This window comes from Periplaneta americana, chromosome 7 (assembly GCF_040183065.1).
Source record: "Periplaneta americana isolate PAMFEO1 chromosome 7, P.americana_PAMFEO1_priV1, whole genome shotgun sequence".
Classification (NCBI taxonomy): domain Eukaryota; kingdom Metazoa; phylum Arthropoda; class Insecta; order Blattodea; family Blattidae; genus Periplaneta; species Periplaneta americana.
Genome location: NC_091123.1, coordinates 125137882 through 125159939, shown reverse-complemented (window position 1 = coordinate 125159939; position 22058 = coordinate 125137882).

Below are 22058 nucleotides of genomic sequence, written 5' to 3'. Positions count from 1 at the left end.
GTCTGATGGTTTCATTAGCAGTTAGTGCCTGACATCCTAAGATTTTCTTGAATTGAATTTAGGGAAGTGGGCATTACGACCCAGCACTGCGATCAAAAACATATATTGCGCTTATACTCGAGCTCGGCGCTTTCTCAAACTACTCTGTTTGACTGCATTAACTTTCGCTACGTATTCAGTTTTCGAGCAGTCCGCCCACTCTTCCCTAGACCAGCTCTCTCCGTGTGCTGCCAGCCGGCGTTCGGTGGATGCTGTGGAATGATGACGGAATGGAGAAATGTTAACGGAATGATATTATTGCGTAATATGGGACAACTGGAGAATCCCAAGAAAAACACCAACTGCGGTCATTTTTTACCACAAGTGTCACTATGGAGCTTTCAAGTGAAAAATTCCAAACCTGTCCGGGAATCGAAGGTCTGAACACTCGGCCACGTTAATAGATTAAAGCAGTGGTGGCGAAAATGTAATCGTGCGCCGAGCCACTGTGTAACCTGCAACGTGCATAGCACCTATGGAGGGAGGCGGACACCCGAAGGGGAAGTGAAGCAACTGTCTGACTTATTAACGGATTTTCATTTTCCTTACGTCAAGCACTTAAATATAATTTTATACAGTACAAGGCTACAAACTAATGTTTAGTACATGTAACGAAGAAAGAAATGAACAATAAATGAACAATATCACAACCTAAAATTAACTGTCTTCAAAATGTCTCTGCGACAAAGTTTCAAAATCAGGAATTATGTTACTTACTGCCAGTCGTAGTTGATCACAAGGTATTGTCTGTCAGTCGTGATCTAAATTTGGTTTTTACTATTTTAATTGTTGAAAATAATTGTTTCACAAACGTAAGTTGTAGCGAACATGGCTTCAACAGAGCAAGCGAAAGAACGAAGCTTCGGATATTTATTTTTTGGCAAAGATTTGTTAAGTCCTTTACATCTAGCTTTCATTTGACATCACATAGTAAATCAGTGAGTTAAATTGAAGAGCTAACCGCATTATTCGTACATCTGCTGAAAAAGGGTCGACGTATAGAGATGATGATGATGACGACGACGACGACAACAATAACACTTAACCTTTTAATGTTTCATCAGTAACATGTAGTATAATGCCGTTTTATGTTATACAACCGTTTTCCTCGTAATACTTGTGAACAAATCATACATTTAATATTCTCATCATATTGACAGCAAAAAAATGCGTCCTCCCATCCTACTTGGAACTTTCGTACATGGTTTCGAGAGAGACATATGCCACAGGTCAGAGACAAATACAAATGGAACGGAGTTCGACTCCAGTGAGTGAGAGGGTGGGGGTTGGCGGAGGTTAGAAGCAAACTAAATGCACAGCTATCACTGCGAGCCACAATGTCTCGCGAGTCACGTTCTCGCCACGGCTGGATTAAAGCATACGTTTTCACTGCAGATTATTCGAGCACGAGCTCCTGCAAAACTTCGTTCATACTGCGTGCTGCGTAAAAAGAGAGAGTAATTGCCTATCTCTCACGACTGTTACAGGTAAAGTGGTTTTATAAATTTATTTCAAAGTTTTTCAATCATACTCGTATGATTTATCATTTTTTTTTTTGAAAATTATTATTTGCTAATACATCTTACAGAGGAAAGTTTATGAAGGTTTTCGCCTATATGGCATCATCAGATATTCAAAATGTTACAACGAAATGTAAACGTAAGTTCATTCAGGTAGTCAACAGTAATAAGCCTAACAATGATTTAAATAATTAATCATGAATTATATGTAATAAAATCTGATATTGGTGTGAGAAATGTTCAATTTGACTGATTTGTGTAGTTTTGCCGACTTGCCAAAAAGTAACACCAATATCAGATTATAATACTTATAACTCATGATTAATTATTTAAATCATTGTTATGTTTATTACTGTTCAATGGACTTACTTTTAGATTGCGTTGTAACATTTTGAATATCTGATGATGCCATATAGGCGAAAACGTTCATAAACTTTCCTCTGCAAGATGTATTAGCAAATAATAATTTGCAAAAAAAAAAAAAAAAAAAAAAAAAAAAAAAAAAAATCATGTGATTAGAAAACTTTAAAATAAATTTATAATCTTGAACTGATTTTTCTGAAAAATCAAAAATTAATTGTAAGATAAAGTGGTTTTGCATATTAAATAAATATATAATGTCTTTCAGAAGACAAAATTGTCTAGATAGACTCCCTATTACTTTGAAGTATATAATGACCAAGCTTCGCATTTTTGTCACACCTATCGAGAAACATAGCCTTGTATGGTGGGAGTTCAAATGTCTGGCGCTCACTGCATAAGTGTAGGTACAGTAGGCCTAAGGTGAATGTAAATAATGGAGCATATCATGATAACACTGCAACTTAATTTTAATGGTTTGCACAATCGAAACGTTTTGAACAAATATGTTTGCCACGCCTTTGATTATACAATTGTACTTCAAAATTAATAATCTGAAAATAGATATGCAACAGACGTTTTACAAATATATACAATAATTTACACCTATTTATTGAAATAACTACTATCACAATGACAAAAGATATACCTACATTCTGAGATTAAGTTACCATTTCTTACACAAAAATAATCACTTTCAAATTCCAAAATAAACAACTGAAATGTACATATTGGTGGCGGCATTTGTCTCCTGGTGCACCTCCTCTATGACTGAACGGGATCACAATGAACGCATCTACATACAAACATACGTGTAATAACGTTCGCTTCTACATAACACAAGTCAGAACTCATACAGGTCTTGTAACCTGCTTATGCCTTTGACTGACGTCACTAATGTACTAGGAGAAACTACTCCATCTAATATGTACCTCTTGTGACAAACATGCGAATCCTGGTGATGACAATTGGTATTTTGCATACACTTACTTCGAGACAGAGTAAGTTCGTTTGTTAACTTTAAACACTATTTATTAATAATTTTAACATTACTTTATAAAAGTTCCTTTTCTGACATGTTATTTTGAAATTTCATTACCTGGATATTAATTACTGTCCACACCTGTGGAGTAACGGTTAGCGCGTCTGGCCGCAAAACCAGGTGGCCCGGGTTCGATTCCCGGTCGAGGCAAGTTATCTGGTTGAGGTTTTTTCTGGGCTTTTCCCTCAACCCAGTACGAGCAAATGCTGGGTAACTTTCGGTGCTAGACCCCGGACTCATTTCACCGGCATTATCACCTTCATTTCATTCAGACGCTAAATAACCAAAGATGTTGATAAAGCGTCGTATAATAACCTACTAAAATAAAATAAAAATTTTAATTACTTTGAAGTATTTCTGGCAATACGTTAGTTTATGTCGAAACGGCTTTTAATTTTATTTGATAAAACCACGACTGGTATGTTAAGACACGTCAAAATGCGGACATATCTGATAAAGTTTGTTTGAAAATAAATTCGAATGCCAGAGTTGATTTGTTGCCACTGTTGTCCTTGTCAGCTAAATATATTATGAAGTCATGGTCAAGTTCATTTCTTAGCCATAAATAAGGACATACAAACTAACAAAGAAGGACATGTGTTCCTATATCATGAGAGATGTGTTGCTCTGCTGAACGAGACCTCTTACCAATAAACCCTGAGTTGAGTTTATTGTGAACTAATGTTTTTATACTGTAACACATTTTTTGTGTCATGAGTTATTTATAAAATGTTCAAGATTTAAATATAAATAATGTATTAACTGCATTAGGCCTACTTAAACTTTCATATTTTGTAAAAGACGTTTTGTACACAAGCGCTGAGGAGGAGAACTTATATAGAGGGCTGCAAAATAGGGTTTACAACCGGCTTTCATTCGAATGATCAGAGAGCATTTGTAAAGGTAGAGCATCCGATCGAATATTAAAATTTCAACCTGTTTCCCCTGATGTTTTGCAGGCTAGAAAGAACACTGACATTTTCTGAGTACACAAACGGAGTAAGTATTCATGGTAATTTACCATGTTTTATTTTAAAAATGTATTTGCTTAATATAAGCCTACAACTGATTGAATACTTTATTATACTTATCTTCGTAACATATTAGCTATTATAGATGAACAAATGGACACCAGTAACAACAAAGGAAATATGTGTAATGAATAATATGAAATTTGATGTGTAATAAATGCAAGAAGAGTAAATTACAATTATTTATTAAATAGAAGAGAAAATGTACCGGTACATTTTAATGTAATGTTTACATTTTAATCTCAAAGTGCATACCTCTAAAACAGTAGTTGTTAATGCCTTTTAATTATTTTAAGCAGATACATCATTTCATAACAAATCATTTTTAAGAAGATATGTTTTGCTCTTGGTGGTAGCCTATCAAGTGTAATACCTGAATAAATCAATCAATCCATCAACTAATGAATCGGCCACCGGCGGGTTGGGTTTTTTCGGAGGTTTTCCCCAACCATAAGGCAAATGTCAGGTGATCTATGGCGAATTTTCAGCCTCATCTCACCAAATATCATCTCGATATCACCAATTCCATCGACGCTAAAAATAATGTCGTAGTTGATACAGCGGCGTTAAATAATCAAGTTAAAAAACTAATGAATGAATGAACCAATCAGTGAATCATTGAATCAATCAATGTGTCGATGGATGGATGATTGATTGTAGTGAGAGAAGAAAAATTATCAATTAAATAGTACACAATGATAATCCCGTCCTTGCAAGGTCTCTTGGAACTTATGCATGGCTCAATGTGGCCTGCCTTTGCCGTCCATCCGCAAAAAAGTGACCGGTTGTGCACGACTCTAGTCTTAAAGTGTTTCCCAAGATGAAAAAAAATGTATATAACGGGAAAATAAATTATATTGATTGAAACCCTAACGCAGTAGTGTCAGAGTTGTAAGCTCCGAAACCGGTTGTGGTGCTAGAGACGTCCAGTTGGAGCGTGAACTTGCTTATGTCTGTGGAAGCACCGGAACTCGCAACGAGTTATAGTGGAGCGCTTCGCTCCGTTTAGGCTGTGCCTGACAACGCTGCCCTAGCGTCTGACATTCGTGTATTAACTCAGTAAAAGTGTGTAATTACTTAAATGTCTTTATAATACAATAATTGAACTATTAAATTTCATTTAAACATATCGAACAAGTATTTCACTCTCCAAATGTAAACCTAGTGACAAGAGAAATGTTGAGTGAACAAGAGAGCGCTGATTGTTGACCAAATGTAGAAATTGTTGCTTTATACTGAATCTTGTGGGATGAATAGAATAATAGTAAAAAAAATAATTTTAATGTAAACTACTTTGTTGACGAGATCACAAATTTTCGCATACAAGCAATATGCATGAGCCCACCACATCGGTAGTTGTCTGTGGAATTCTAAGAGACTTGTGTTTAGTATCTCGTTTATTATAATACACGACGGTTGGTTTCAATTTATTCTTGGGCAGTAATTATATTTATTAGTTCTCAGTGTTTCGTAACTGGTGAAATAAGTTTCATTAAAATTAATATCTAAACCTGAATATCACAAGGTAAAAGAAGATAAATCAGGAAACAAATCTTAAGTCTAATGATATACCGTAAAAACGATTGGACTAGGAATTGAAAATCGAGAGTTGAATACAGCCCTAAATAGTTTATTTCTGTTGTTATTGTTGCTATTATTATTATTATTATTATTATTATTATTATTATTATTGTCGTTATTGTAGCTGCCACCACCACCACCACCACCACCACTACCACCACCACCACCACTGTTTTATCAGTGTTTTTTCATCCGGTACTTAAGAATTAACAGTCCATCTGGAATATCACATTTAATTCATTTTGTATGTTAATTAGTGCTGTGCAAATAATTAGGACGTACCAGTTTCCGGCATAGGTGAATTCTTTATTTTGGGAAAAACTCTTTTGGTTTCAGAATTCATTTCCCTATGCTCTTTATAAAGTTTTCGTTAAAAAAGACTCGTTGCTCCGAGGAACGAATTCTGCTTACTCAAGCTTATTTGTATTTCTGAACTAAATTTAGGGGAAAATGTGCTTTCCGGCTTCTGTTTTATTGTTTATATAAGGGGTCGTCAGCACAGAGCACTCTGGGGCTAGCATCTCTTGCCCGCGGAAAACGCAGTGCACCAATGGTGCGCTAGCGGGTATGCTCTCTCTCTCTCCCTGTTGCACGACGGTGCACATGGGACGGTACCGCGTACTCGTTGCACATTTCAGCGAGTGCTGACGACCACTGGTTTATATAATTTAAAGGATTGACAATATAGATGATAAAATCATATTTGTCATAGGTCGTGTAGGATTATGTGGTTTATTCCTTCGAACTATTTTCTTCGCTATAGATAATCCCAAAATAGTCTCACATTTTAATTTTCGTATTAAAGGTATAACTGTATTTATAATTTAATTCAGGGATCTTATGTTTAGTTTCTATTGTCTGGTATATTATTATTATTATTATTATTATTATTATTATTATTATTATTATTATTATTATTATTTATATTTAAAGATAAAACACACATGTTAGGTCAATTATACAGTGTTCATAGATTTGATAAGATACATTAAGGGTGATATATTAGTCTCCTTCAAGCCAGCAACAACGCGGTTCGATCACCTGAACCATCCGTCGTGGTAAATAGTCACTGAAGATGGAGAAGCATCTCCGAAACATGTCTGACTATAAGTAATTTCTTTAATAATTTTATTGTATTTATTAGTGTTCATATAACTGTAATATATCACCTTTAATGTATATTATTATTATTATTATTATTTTATTATTATTATATTATTATTATTATCAGTCACTAGTTATTAGGTATTTTTATCGGCTTTCAAAACCTCAGACTTGAATAAAGTCGAATACAAGTAGCAGAAGTAGTTTCATCTAGTATAACACTATACTTCAAAAATGCTTTAATTGATTGCTTTAATTAAATTTGGTCTTCGAATCAAGAGTTTCATTGAGTCTTCTCTTAGCACCAGTGGCTGGGTGGGTTATCCGCATATAACAGGACTGAATTCCCGCTGTTAATGAGGAAACTTCTGTGTGTACAAGAGGCAATTTTCCTGATGTTTGCCAAATAGGTTACGATATTGAAGTTTCGAGATAAGCAGACAATTAAACAATTATAACTTTAAAGAAGCTAAAGTGAAAGAGCTTATCACAATGGACATACTGAAGGATAAAATTAGAGAAACCGAAGTCAGTTTCATACTGGGTTTCATTCATATAGAATTCCACAAGGGTCTATTTTAGGTTACTTACGTTTTCTAGTGTTTATAAACGATCTTGCCCCCCTAATAAAAGATGTATGTCATTCCATCTTATTTGGAGATGACATATTTATAGTAATTACAGCTAATAACGCCAAGCTATTCCAATCTTCAACAGAGGAAATTCTCCTCAAAATAACTGATTGGTTCTGAGTCATTAAATTATTATTAAATTGTAAGAAAACTAACATAATCCAATTTAAATCCTGCCCAAATTGAACCTCGCGAATTTCAAGCGCAATAATTAACAGGTCCCTAATAGAAACAACAACAACAACCAAATTTATTGACTTACAAATCGATAATATGTTAAATTGGACACAATCATATTAATGAAATTATCCCCAAACTAAATTCATCATATTTTGCTATTAGATCTATGCAAGAAGTAGTAAATATCTGTAGGCTATACTTTGCATACTTCCACTCTGTAATGAGTTTTGGAATAATATTATGGGGAAATTTCTACAAATAATAACAGTATATTCCTACTAGGAACAAAGAGTAATTTGAATGATAGTAGGTGCCAAATCTAGGGAATCGTGTATGACATTTTCAAAAAATTACAAATAATGCCCATGGCTTGTCAGTATATGTTTTCACTAATAAATTTTCCCGTATATAATCGTGAAAACTTTATAACTAATTCAACAGTTCATAGCATAAATACTCGTCAAAAATGATTTTGATATTTCATTGGCAAATCTATCGTGATATCAAAAAGGAGTCCGTTATATGGCACTAAAATGTGTTAATAGCCTCTCTTTGGATATAAAAAATCAAACTCAAAACGTAAGATTATTTAGGGCCAAATTTAAGAAGTACCTAATTTTTCACGCCCTCTAGTCTGTAAGTGAATTTATGACATTCAACAACTCTGTATGAATATTTCTGTTTTGTATTGAGTATCGACACTAACCCCTTGTGCTGTAGTATTATATTGTAAAATTCTTCTGTATTTATTTCAACTAGACTGTGACTATAATTAAGACTTTGTATGCTACTATTAAGATTCTTTTGACATATTCCATATTCTAGCTGTGAAACGATGTACGAATACCATGGAGTGTAAATAAATACAATACAATACAATACAATACAATACAATACAATACAATAAAATACAATATAATTCCAAGATCAGTACTTGAAGTCCGGACTTCTCTGATTTTGGGTGACAGGTGGAAATGTTTCTAGTTAACTGCAAACTTTTCTCCACAATTTCTTCATTTCGTTGCGTCCACATTCTCCTTCCTTTTAATCGATTTTAGTCATGTGACATATTCGTTATATTGGTCGTACATTGTTGCAAAATATTGCTGGAATAGAGGCAGTGTAATATACGAATCTGTCCGATAATTTTCAGGTAAATAAGAAAGTTAAACAAAAGACTCATTGCTACTTGTACAACTCAAATTAAAAATATACAATATTAATTCCATCTAACAAGATTTTCAATATTGGAGTAAAATTAAGAAACAAAGCTAATGTATTAGCTTATACTGATGATTCATTATTACAAGTTGTGACGTTCGTTCTGTGCCGGTGAGAATCATGTGGTAGCTAGCCAGTGAGCCTACACTCTCGCGCATGCGCAGAATATGGCAAGTGGCCAGTCTCGCAGAAAGCCTTGGCTGTGTAACATCGTCCTGCCACGTGCGTGATAATTGCTGTTTGTTAGTTTAGTTAGTTCATATTCATATTGTTTATTTATTATCGTAGCAAATTGCAGTTGTGTGTGTTTGTGTAGACTAAAATGCCTCCTATTCAGTCTAAACTTGGCGCAAAAACACTGCATAGCCAAACTCGGGAAGTTGTGAACAATATACATTCTTTCATGAAGAGTGAAGCAGCTTCTGGAGACTTTTTAATACCGCTGAAAAAGGTGCAATAACGAGTGAGTGCAGCAACTAACGTGCCCGAAAGAACAATAAGAAAGATAATTAAAGAAGGGAAACAGTGTGAGGAAGAAGGGACCTCTTTTGGAACGCCCGGTAAAGTTCATCGTGTACCGAAACGCATCACAGATGTTGATGATTTTGATAAAAGAGTTATACGACAGACAATTTATAATTTTTATATAAATGAGAAAACAGTGCCCACTGTCAGTAAACTGCTATCTAAACTAAAAGATGCCATAACGGCGGTAGTACAAGTTTAAAGATCATTTTACGTGATATGGGGTTTAAATAGAAGAAGACAAGAAATAATAAAGCGGTATTACAGGAAAGGCATGATATTCGAGAACAGCGTGTATCATATTTACGCGCAATAAAGAAATACAGAGAAGAAGGTAGGCCTCTAATATACTAGGATGAAACGTATATTCATAGCACGCATACAAGACCAAAAAATTGGAGTGATGACAAAACCTCAGGTTTACTGGCGCCTATTTCGAAAGGACCTAGGCTTATTATTGTTTATGCAGGGGGTCGAGCGGGTTTTGTACCTGGCGCATTTCTGATGTTTAAATCGAACAGGAAAACTAGAGACTACCATCATGAAATTAATGCCAACAATTACCAGAAGTGGATAACGGAAAAGTTGATTCCGAATTTGCCCCCTAGATCTGTTTTTATAATAGATAACGCACCTTACCATAACGTGCAGTTGCATAAAGCTCCCTCAAGTAATTCAAAGAAAAGTGATATGCAGGACTGGCTTAGAAGAAACAATGTGCAGTTTCAGGAAAATATGCTGAAAGTGGAGCTTTACGGGGTCATTAAAACACATAAGCCACTTCATAAAACTTACGTGATTGACAATCTCTTAGCTATGAATGGACATTGTGTACTCAGATTGCCGCCGTATTCACCTGAGCTAAATCCATTGGAATTGATTTGGGCAGATATCAAGCAGTGGGTAGCCGGTCAAAACACAACTTTTAAATTAGAGCAAGTGATGAAATTGTGCCAACAACGGGTTGATGACATCAGTGTAGAAAAATGGGAAAAGTATGTGAACATGTTGAAAAAATCGAAGATGAATATATTGAACAGGAAGGAATTATGGAAAATGTAATTGAAAGCTTCATAATTACGGGCGAGACAGCAGTAGTGAAAGCGACAACGATGAAGATGATGATCATAACGAAAATCACGACGACAATGTTGGTGATATATCTGGTATCGAAAGTTTGTCTGATGATTAGATATATTGATTGCGTCTGTTTCTCTTCATTGCTATATAATTGAACCATGGATATCATGTTATGTTTATAATCAGTTTGTATTTATTATGATAACACGTGTGATGTGATAAGTGATACTGGACAACTGTGAGTGGAATGCGCCGTTCATCGCACATCCTGGAACCAACTGCGCATGATGATGTCACTACGCGCTGCAGATCCCAGCCGAGGCGGTAAGTCACGTGTTTCTATAAACTCACTCTGTTGCTCAAGTAACCAAGCACACCGGCACAGAACGACCGTCCCAACTGTACCAAGAGAAAATGAACATTACGTAAAAATTCTTACTGTGAAAATTGATATGGACAAGAAAGATACCTAGTTGTTTCTCGAAGTCCTTTATACAATAATTTAAACATTAACTCATTTTCTCTCTTTCCTCAACTTTACTCTCGAATTTTTTCAATTTAACTTGTTTGCTGATTTCTCAATTGAGATTGTAGTCTGGTTCATTGAGAACGTTCTATCGCTTCGCAGTCTGGAGTGACATTGCCTCGGCTGCTGCGCAACCAGCCAATTCATGCTTCAACTTCCTCCCACGTATCGCTAAATGACGTCACCCGCTCAAACTCAAGGTCACGTTGAATACATTTTATCCTTAATCTATCGATCGCCGTTTACTTTATAGGAATATGTCGTGTGGTTTAGGAATTATTAGAGCGACAAAACTGGCTTGAAAATATGTCCGTCGGCTTTCTGGGATGACACTTTAGTACTGGACCGAACTTTATAGACGTATTTACGTCAAAAGAACGAAAGAGCAATATTCTTACTATCGCTTAGGCATATATTTATTATACTACTGCGATGATAATGCCTTTATGTTAATTCGTTTAATATAATAATCGTCATCATCTTCTGGATTACCGTCATCGTCGTATTCGTCATCTCCTTTTGGTAGTTTCTGTGATATCATCCTCATCGAAGTCATTGCCGTCATCAAAATATTAAACTTATTCTCACGACAAAAAGGAACAAAGGTTTTGTTGTTATTTAACATTATGATAATTATCTTTGCAAAAATATTCAGACTAGTCACTTGTTATTTCAAGTTTTATGCATTGATTTTCAAATTCTGTGTCTTTATTAATACGGTTTTCATTATCGCTGCTTATTCGTTATATTGTTATGCTTTATGACGGAAGTTTTCTTTGGATGCACATAGTTACATTCAATGAAGATTTTAAAATGAATACAATACTGATATCGTTTTTCTTTGTTTCAGGTGAGTGTGAAAACAATCACGGCGAGTTATTCCTATCTACTAAGGAAGAATGAAAGCTATGGTAAGAATTGCAGTGTCATTATTCACTTTCATTGGCGAATAAAAAAGAAAATAATACTTTATTCATTATTGGATACACACTTTTAACACTTAATTACATAATTTCCTGATAAACCTCATAACTTCTTTACTGTGTTGACATAAAAATTACTATTATCACTTCAAACACGTTGCAATGAACATAACACATCCATAACCAAAACACACAACAATTGAACCTCCGTAGAACACATCACAAACTTCAATCACAACTATAGCAACATAGACACTGACATTAAAATACTACACATTCAGCAAACTTGACGTACTAGATATTAGAGATGAATAAAACTAACTGCCGCCCTCGCTCGCTGTGTTCGTTGCATTTGTCTTTCGAGTCTCGTCTCGTCATTATCGACTGGTCACTGTAACTTGTACAGTCGATCAGTCCTAGTGAAATGGAGGAGTACACGAGAGCGGAATAAGCACACCTGATTTTCGAATATGGATGAGCCAATGGAAACAGTAGACAAGTTCACAGATTGTATTGATCAAATACCCACGTAGGAGACATCCGATCCATACCATTTTTCCACGACTATTCCAAAAGTTAAGGGTAGGAGGGCACGTGGTGCCAAATTACAACTCCATTTCCACACAACTATTTTTGCTTGTAACTTTCGACTCAGTCATTTCCGGACCATGGTTCCTTACGTCAAATTGATGCATGTACCCTTCGCCATCATCCCTGAAAGTTTGTAACACCAATTCGGAAACAACCTGTATATATAAGAGAGAGAGTGTGTGTGTGTGTGTGTATATATATATATATATATATAAAATGTATGTATGTAATATATAGACACACTAGAACAATATGAAATGTACAAAAACACACTCACAGCACATCCTGAACATCCAACTGAATTTAAAAACACACCCTTTTCGACACAATTATGAACACATCCCACCACAACAGGAAGCCAGAATATAACGCGGGACCTTCACTAGGCTTCGGATAATGAATTATATCACTTCGAAACTAGTCACCCAGGCTATTTTCTAATGTTAACACAGTGAAGAAGTTATAAAGTTAGTCAGTGAAATATTTTATGTTAAGATACAATTATATTTGATGGATACGGTGGGTAAAATTGATGTTACTTGAATCTTTTTTATAAATATTAATGTGCCGTATTTGTATCCTGTGAAAAGCTGAAACTTTAAAGCACCTTTTTAATCCAGTATTTATCAATATTTCTTCAACAAAATGCACATTAAGTCAGATTTGAACTTCACATTGAAGTTGCTGTATTTTTCGATTATTTTTTACAAGAGAGATATAAATGGAGACATTTGAATACTATACCTAACCTTGAACTGACTGAATATTTACTCCTTCTAACTAGTCTTAGGAAGTTCGTAGCAAAACATCCTTTTCAGGTTACATGATCAATTTTGTAATGTTATCAACGAAACGAACGCAGATATTGTGAACGCGCTGTAATCTGTGGACGATATCATTATTTAGATTCATAAATAGAAAGTCGCAATAATCGAAATGGGGCATCAGTAAGGTTTGAATGAGATCATTCTTGAGACTATGAGGTAGAACGTTGGTCAATTGATTTTTTGTGCTTCCTCCAAACTTTATTGCTTTCTTTCCTAATCAGTGGTCCTGAAAACATGTATGTCTACGAAAATACCCAAATCGGTCTTTTTAGAGCAAGCTAAGAGGTAATGTGCTGAGTATAACGGAAGATAAATAGAACTTCCATGCGTCACATTTTCGTTCATGGGTAATTCATAACATGTACCCAATTAGCTTTATTTGACAATGATGCCACAGACAGAGCTTTTTCAATTAATTTTCCTTTTGTAATAATGTTCTACAGCAATACTAAGTTGCATAATAAGCTATTGATTCATTTGCATCACGCATAAAACAAGCTCTGTCTCATACCGCTGTATTAGAATTTCAATTCGTTTCAGTAATCACAAAATCCCACTATTTCGAATGTCATCAATTGAATTTTCGCGTTTGATTATATGATGGTAGCGCTTGTAGGTCTGCAATAACGAGAGGTATAGCCAAATCATAATTAATTTGTTATATACGGTATAGTTTACAATATAATACAACAACTTTTGACAGTGGTAATGGAAACGATTGGTTTAGCATCTAGAGATCGCTTAAAATTAGGATTAATTTGGGTGCAGTGTAACAAAGGTCTATAAAACAAGGTTATAGGCCTATATAGTATTAGTTGCTTATGAAGTTAGAAATTGTAGCACATTGTGTCATTAAAGGGGGAGGTGCACCAATAAAAATTGAAATTCTTTTCTTTTTTTATATCTCGGCTAAAACGAATAAAACTATTCATGCTTAATATGCATACAGTACACTACATAAGCCACTATTCAGAATATTGAAATATCTAATAAGTACCTGGAAAAATAATATCAAATGTGCATAAGTTTTTTACAACCGTGCAGTATTTACATAATAAAATCTACGATTAATTAAATGTCTAAATGATTCTTTTACAGAAATATTCTAAAGACCTACATCAACGACATAGCCTAGGATCTTTTACCTATTTTTTCAGCAAATCAAGTTTTAGAAAATTTAATATTGAACGTAACGATAAAGAAAAAATATTTCTTGAAGGAATAAGTAAAATATCCTAGAATATTTTGTTGATGTAGGTCTTTAAAATATTCCAGTAAAAGTATCATGCAGATATTAATTAGTCATAATACTTACAACTCTCTGGCTTTAAACTGTGATTCTCAATTGGATTTCAGTGTAACAATTGAAAAATTTCATACAATATTAAAAAGAATTGTATTTCCTTAGATATTTAAATTATGAAGAAGTGTATTATAATGTTTTTACTCTAGTTTTTTAATTTATTTTGCATTATTATATTGACATTTGGCACTATATTAACTGTAATATTATATTCTGGTACCTACTACCATTATGTATTTTCTTTCGTTCGTTTATGTTCTTTGTTTTGTTGTTTTTTCTCTTATTATGTATTTTGTGTATATATATCTATGTAAGCCACCTGTAATTGGAAGCCTGCTTCTGTTGGTGGTGGATTTAAAATAAAATAAAATAAAATAAATAAAGTATATTTTATTATGTAAATGCTTTACGGATGTAAAAAAATATGAAAATTTGATATTATTTTTACAGATAATTATTAGCTGTTTTAATATTCTGAATAGTGTTTTATAAAGTGTAATGTATGTATATTAAGCATGAAAATTTTTGTTCATTTGGCTTTTATAGTAGTTGAGATATAAAAATAAATGAATTTCACTAAATTTTTGGAAGTCAGTGGTGTGTACCTTCCCTCTTAAATTAATTATTTATGCATCGTAGCTTATTATGCGTACAGTAGAACAATGGTCATAGTTTTCGATATAGGTAGGTTTGTGAAAAATAAGACATTGTTTTTAATATGAATATATACAGAATGTTTTTAATATGAATATATACAGAACTTTTCGGTAGCGATACATTCCAATATAAATCACCAGCACATTTTTATACATAAATACAGATTTCAATTAAAATATGATCTGAAACTGTTGAATATATGTGATTCATTCCTAAGTGGATGAAAATATCACAATTTAACATTATGCAATTAATGAAGTAAATTTTACATCAAGCAAAATTAAAATTGCAACCTATATCTTACCTGTAGCCTACATTTAACAACATACCATTACCTTATTATAGAAATAATGGAACACTATTGAATATATGCACAAGACTGTTACCAACTTCTTATGTTAGTATAGTGAAAGTGCAATTTGTTATGAGGAATCTGTGTCCGGAAACGTATCGTTCATTAGGTGCCGACAAGGGCCGCAGGATACTGCATAAGAATCCTAGAAAACTTTAATTGCTGTTTATAAAAATGCACTTACGTATTTCATAGAAAATAACATAGTCTGATTTTTGATATAATAATTATGGAAATTACTTAACTCAAGAGGGCTGAAAACCACAACATTTATGCACTACTGTACCTTTTCCTTTTCACTACTTTGTTCACCTTTGCAGTGATGATGACTGTGAGCTATTAGTGTCACTGCTACTACTGTATAACCATAGGTGATATGAGAATTCATGTGAATGTTGGGCATGAGCGTGATTCTCCGAAGCTTAATATGTTCTGCACAATGTCATGCGAAAAGGTAAACGGACCATTTTCTTCGTAGAATCAACAGTAACAGGGGCCTGTTATCTGGATATGCTTAGCGAATGAATAATGCCACAGCTAAATGACGATAGGGTGATTTCATCTTTCAACAGGATGGCGCACCGCTACATTTTCACCGCGAAGTACGCTGGTACCTTAATACACATCTATAATTCGAATCAGCTTACTTCATATCCTAAGAGTGAAACCTAACCATTTTCCCCCCAACACTACATATGCTAGTAGATTGTGGTGATTTTCTAGTTTTCAGGTTGAATTTTCTTTTGTCAACTTCGTTTCGAATTTCGATACAGAGAAATACTACATAAAATGGTAGCGATTTTATAACTGTTACGTTGGCAACGGAGACAGACATTGTCAATACTGGACTTCCGAACAATTAAATTGTACTAGATTTCTGAACCGGCTACTGGAAGCTAGTGAAATAATTAATAATATCAGTATTAATATTAATACATAATAGTTATTTTATGTGTTGCGTTGTCATTACAATTCAAGACTGTAGTTAGGTAAATGTAAATAAATATAACATACTTGCATGTGATAATGCAGGTGGTAACCGATAGAAATACAATTTCACATTTTAATGAATTTCTTTCGTGTTTAGATTTTTATTACAATAATGTCAAAGAGAGGAAAAAGCATGGCAGTGACTCCACCAAGAAAGCGTAAAGCGTGCTGCGAGAGTGTGGGTAACTTCCCTTACTGGCGTCCTGTTCTTTCAGATTTAACCGAAAGAAGGTAATGAAGAAGGAATTATGCTCACGGAGACAGCAATAACTAGAATAGCAAAATTATTAGGAGTAAGTATTCTTAAGCATTGGTCGTATTTGGTTTTCGGAGTTAGTACTAATAATTTCATGGGGTCAAACATAATACATTTTTAGGTTAAGTGTCGTGAATCATTTGTTTAGTCAAACCAATGAATTTCATATTGCCACACAAAATACCTAACATGTTGACCGCTTTCTCGTATAGTTTGCCTACGAAAATAAGTTAAAAATTATTGAACTATTTAGAATAACCTTCCAACATAAATTACGGTAGTAAAGAAGTCATTCAGTACGTAGGATCGTGGTTTTACTTCATATGGTGATATCTGGTAACAGTTGGTAACACCGACAAGACTGCAATATTTGCTGTTTAGGAACTGTTCTTATGTGACCCTCACTAAACCACTGCGTTAGATAAGACGTGCAGGAGAGAAAGATTTGTAAGATATTTTAAGGTGGTCTTCCCGTTCGCCATATCTAACGCTCTGCGACTTCTTTTGTGGGTCTACGTAAAGAAAGCCGTGTTTGTTCCATCCTTACCACAAGGTCTTGCTGAGTTGGTGAATTACCAGAACTGTTGACATCATTGATGGTGAAATTCTGAGAAGGGTATCGTAACTGTTTCATCACCGCATCGAATGGTGTCGTGTCAGACGAGGCATCATATTGAGCGTCTTCAAAAGTTTCATTTGCCTCTTTCCTGGGAAGGTTTCATGAATGTAAGTAAAAATAACACATTTGTAGAAATTAAAAGAAATCGCGTAAATTTCTTGTGTTCATGGTGTGTCTCACATTTCAGAATATATTGCATTCAAATAATAAAATGTCTCCTTTAAATGTTTGGTTCAATAGTACTTCAATAAATTAAAAGATATATCAAACTTTTATTTCAAATTCAAATCCTTATAATCCAGACATGCTCACAATAAACGCTTCACGCAATTATAGAGATTGGATGAATTGCGAATTCCCTGACTTTTTTTAAAGGAGAGATATAATAATGGGAATTCACTATGGTCACAGCCTAGTATATACAGTCACGAAGCTCAATACGTAGTAAATATGCATCCATAGATAGTTGCTAACCACTAGGATCGCTACTATCGCCTCATCACAGACAATGCGAAATAGTACCTGCATAGTCTTTTGTTCCCAGTACCCTCACAACTCGAGCTTCGTGACTGTATTATACTGGACTGTGCTATGATATCAAATTGAACTGCAACATAATGTCGCTGCTTGAAGCTATTCCCCCACTGATGCCGTATATTTATTCGACTGAGATCAACGAAGAGTATTCACTGTATTGAAAAAGACTTCTCTGCTATTCAAATTCAGTGCTGAAGCCGATGCTGATATTGGTAACGATTTTCCCGCCATTGAAATGCTATCAATAACAATGAGGATCATGGCGCCATCTTCGTGATAATACATCAATAGCTGAATGTCGTTCAGGTCGTGGAGGAGCCTTCGCATCTAATCAGTGAAGGAATAACCATACACTTTTTTCTTTTCACTTTTCTTCTTCGTTATGTACTCGTATGTTATTTGAGTCCTTGAATTTATTTATATTCAAGGGATTTGAAATTTACTTACTTGTCTCATTTAACTACGGTTACCTTTAATACAATAAAAGCACAGTGTATATACACAGTCACAAAGCTTTAGTTGTGAGGGTACTAGGAACAATAGACTATGCCGGTACTGTTTCATATTGTATGTGATGAGGCAATAGTAGCTATCCTTGTGGTTAGCAACTATCTATGGATGCATATTTACTACGTATTGAGCTTCGTGGCTGCATATACTAGACTGTGCTAAAACCATGATCAGGCAATAAGGGATCACTGAGAAAATATAACCAGAAATTGAAGTGCCCGGAGATATTCTGCCTCAGAGCTGCTTACTTTCCGCACATTTTAAATTTATTCACCGATGAGACTTAGTAATATGTTTCGAATGCAACGAGCATCGATCATTTGAAAAGTACAGGGGAAATACAATCGAAGTCACAATTTTCTTATGGGTGATATCATCATCTAATTCCGTATATTACTGCAAAATTTAGTGGTTTTTCTTATCAAAACTGGTGAAGGAGAATTATCACCACGGATGCAGTTACCCTTCCCTACTTTTTCATTAGGAATATCAATAAATGTTGTAATAATATACTGAATTAGATGATGGCATCACCTTTAAGAGACTTGTGACTTCAATTGTTTTTCCCTGTGCTCTTCATTTCATTTTTTCTAGAGGCGTCAAGCTGTTCTAGCCTGTAATTTTTTATTATTTGGTTAGCCGTTCCTCTTCTTGATTTCTGTGAGCTAAGGTGATTGTAAGGGGGAAGAACAAGAAGTAGAGAGGTGTAGGTTGAGAAGGGTAAACGTTCTGTTGTAAATTCTATTATCAACAAACGTGACGAAAAGACATGTAAAAGTGGCGCCAGATTTCTTGTTGAGCTGTGTATAGCTTGTTAGAATAGTATAAAACGAAAGCAGTGCAATTGTGTCTTAATGAATGAAAAATAAAATTATTATGATTATGTGATACATTAAAACCTACAAAGACTGAAACAAAGATAGATACAATTTAATAATTGTTTTCTTACACTGATTTTTAGCTTATAATGGATAAAAAAACTTACCTCATTTTCATTGTATAAGAAAAAAAGGAAGATAGAATGTAGTACGATACAGAGTAGCAGCTCTTCGCTGTAAATTGATGATTAGGCTGCTTCAGTCGGTAACAACGTTTATGAGGTCACATGGAAATATAAACTTCAGGTTACTCTTTATATAACTCGTAAATCTCAAAACGTGGGATTGATAATTGATCTATATATTTCTTGTAGACTGTCCACTGTGATCTCACTAGCAGTTTCAGACGCAAATACTGTCACATATCTGGTAGAAACAACGCATGTACTTTCTTATTTGAGAAGAGACTAATAAAAGGCAGGAAAAGTAGGTACTAGAATTTAAGATGAGATCCTGTAGTACGAAACATGCAGTATCTACCGAGGAAGATTAATGTTCATATAAAAAACACTTCAGAAGTTGAACTGGTTTCATTAACGTAATTTCAAGAGATTACTTGAAATAAAGTTTTGTAACCCTTCAAATATTTATGAAATACGGTGTATAAATACGGGTATCATACAGATTGTGATATTTCTTTCATAAAGCTTCTATCTGTTATGTTCATGTTGTTGATACAATTATTGCCATCCGTTGTTGAGGTTTGAAGCGTGATTTTAAAGAAAACAATACAGTTCTAATATGTTTTTTCATTCTTTTTATATTGTTTATTTTTCTATTCATGCTCATCGACATGAAGTAACCAACCTCTGATCGGAGTATTCGTTAATTCCGGCGTTATGTCACGGAGAAGAAACTACTACAAATTTGAAATTTTATCAATGAGAAGAAACTAAAATAAATTTGGAATTGTCTCAATGAGAAGAAACTAGAATAAATTTGAAATTCTATCAATGAAAAGAAACAAGTACGAATTTGGAATTATATCAGTGAGAAGTGTTACAACAAATATGGAATTACGTCAATGAGAAGAAACTACAACAAATTTGGAATTATGTCAGTAAGAAGAAACTAAAACAAATTTAGAATTACGTCAGTGAGAAGAAACTACAACAAATTTGGAATTATGTCAGTGAGAAGAAACTATAACAAATTTGCATTTGTGTCAATGAGAAGAAACTACTACAAATTTGGAATTATATCAGTGAGAAGTATTACAACAAATATGGAATTACGTCAATGAGAAGAAACTACAATAAATTTGGAATTATGTCAGTGAGAAGAAACTACAACAAATTTGGAATTATGTCAGTGAGAAGAAACTATAACAAATTTGGAATTGTGTCAATGAGAAGAAACTACTACAAATTTTGAATTATGTCAGTGAGAAGTACTACAACAAATATTAAATTACATCAATGAGAAGAAACTACAACAAATATGGAATTATGTCAGTGACAGGTAACTACAACAAATTTGGAATTTTGTCAATGAGAAAAAACTACTACAAATACGGAATTATGTCAATGACAAGAGACAACAAATTTATCGGTAACAGAAAACACACAATTATTACTATGGAAACCTACATACAATACAAATGTATCATGTTGGAGGAAAATATAATATTGAAAATTATATTTTGGAGCCGGAGAGAGAGGGGAAAATGGATTGGGAAAAATAGAACTGAAAAGCGTAAATTGGAAGTCGTGCATCTTTGGGAGTGTAAAATTTGGGAAAGAAAGGAGTAGGAATATCGGATTGAGAAAAGTCTGCTAAAATCATATGAGAGCATTGTTAACTGAAATATCCCAAAATTGATGACAGGTCCCGTTTTTGATCTCAGCGTCTCAATTAGAGTTGCAAATAAGAGGTCTAAGTGTAGAGTAGAGAATTACAAACTCAGTTGTCAAGAAGAACTTTAGTTTTATTTTGATTTTAAAAATCGAACTACTTTTTCGGCACACGATACAAGAAATTTGTTACACAGGCTCAAACTGCAAACCAAGATTTATACAAAGATATGTCTCAGAGTTTACGGGTATAAATTTCGACAGAGCTTTCCTTACTTTCGGACATTGAGAAGACACGCGAGCACACATAGCATTGTTCATTAAAATTTTGTCTTCTCCAAAATGTAAAATTGTCCATCGCTGTGAAGTAACGGTTAGCATGCCTAACCGTGAAACGACCCGGCCCTGGTTCAAATCCTGGTTTGGCCAAGTTACCTAGTTGAGGTGTTTTCTAGGGATTTCCCTCAACCCGTTAAGAGCAAATGCTGGGTAACTATCGGCGCTGGACCCTGGACTCATTTCGCTGGCATTATCACCTTCATCTCATTCAGACGCTAGATAACCACAGCAGTTGATAAAGAGTCGTAAAATAACAAAAACAAATGTAAAATCACTGTGTTTCTCATTACCTTCATATTTGCCATATTGTTATTACTTGAATATTATCACTACTGACTCAATGAGATCATCTCTCTTCTATTCAGGTCATAAACTCATGACAAAAGAACTTCGCAGAATTCCGAATAAACCTTTCCAGATTTCGACGCCTTCGGAAACCTTCAATTCGAAGTTTTAGTGAGGACAGGAGAAATTTATTTCGAGAAGGAACATTATAATGCACGTGAACTAGAGTTATGAACAAAAAGTAACAAATTCTGTTCTAGTTACGAATACATATTTGAAATAGGAAGATAAATCTTGTTGATAAGCTTTTACTTCTGTATTGGAATAAACAAAACTTTTGTTGACCTTTATATTTAA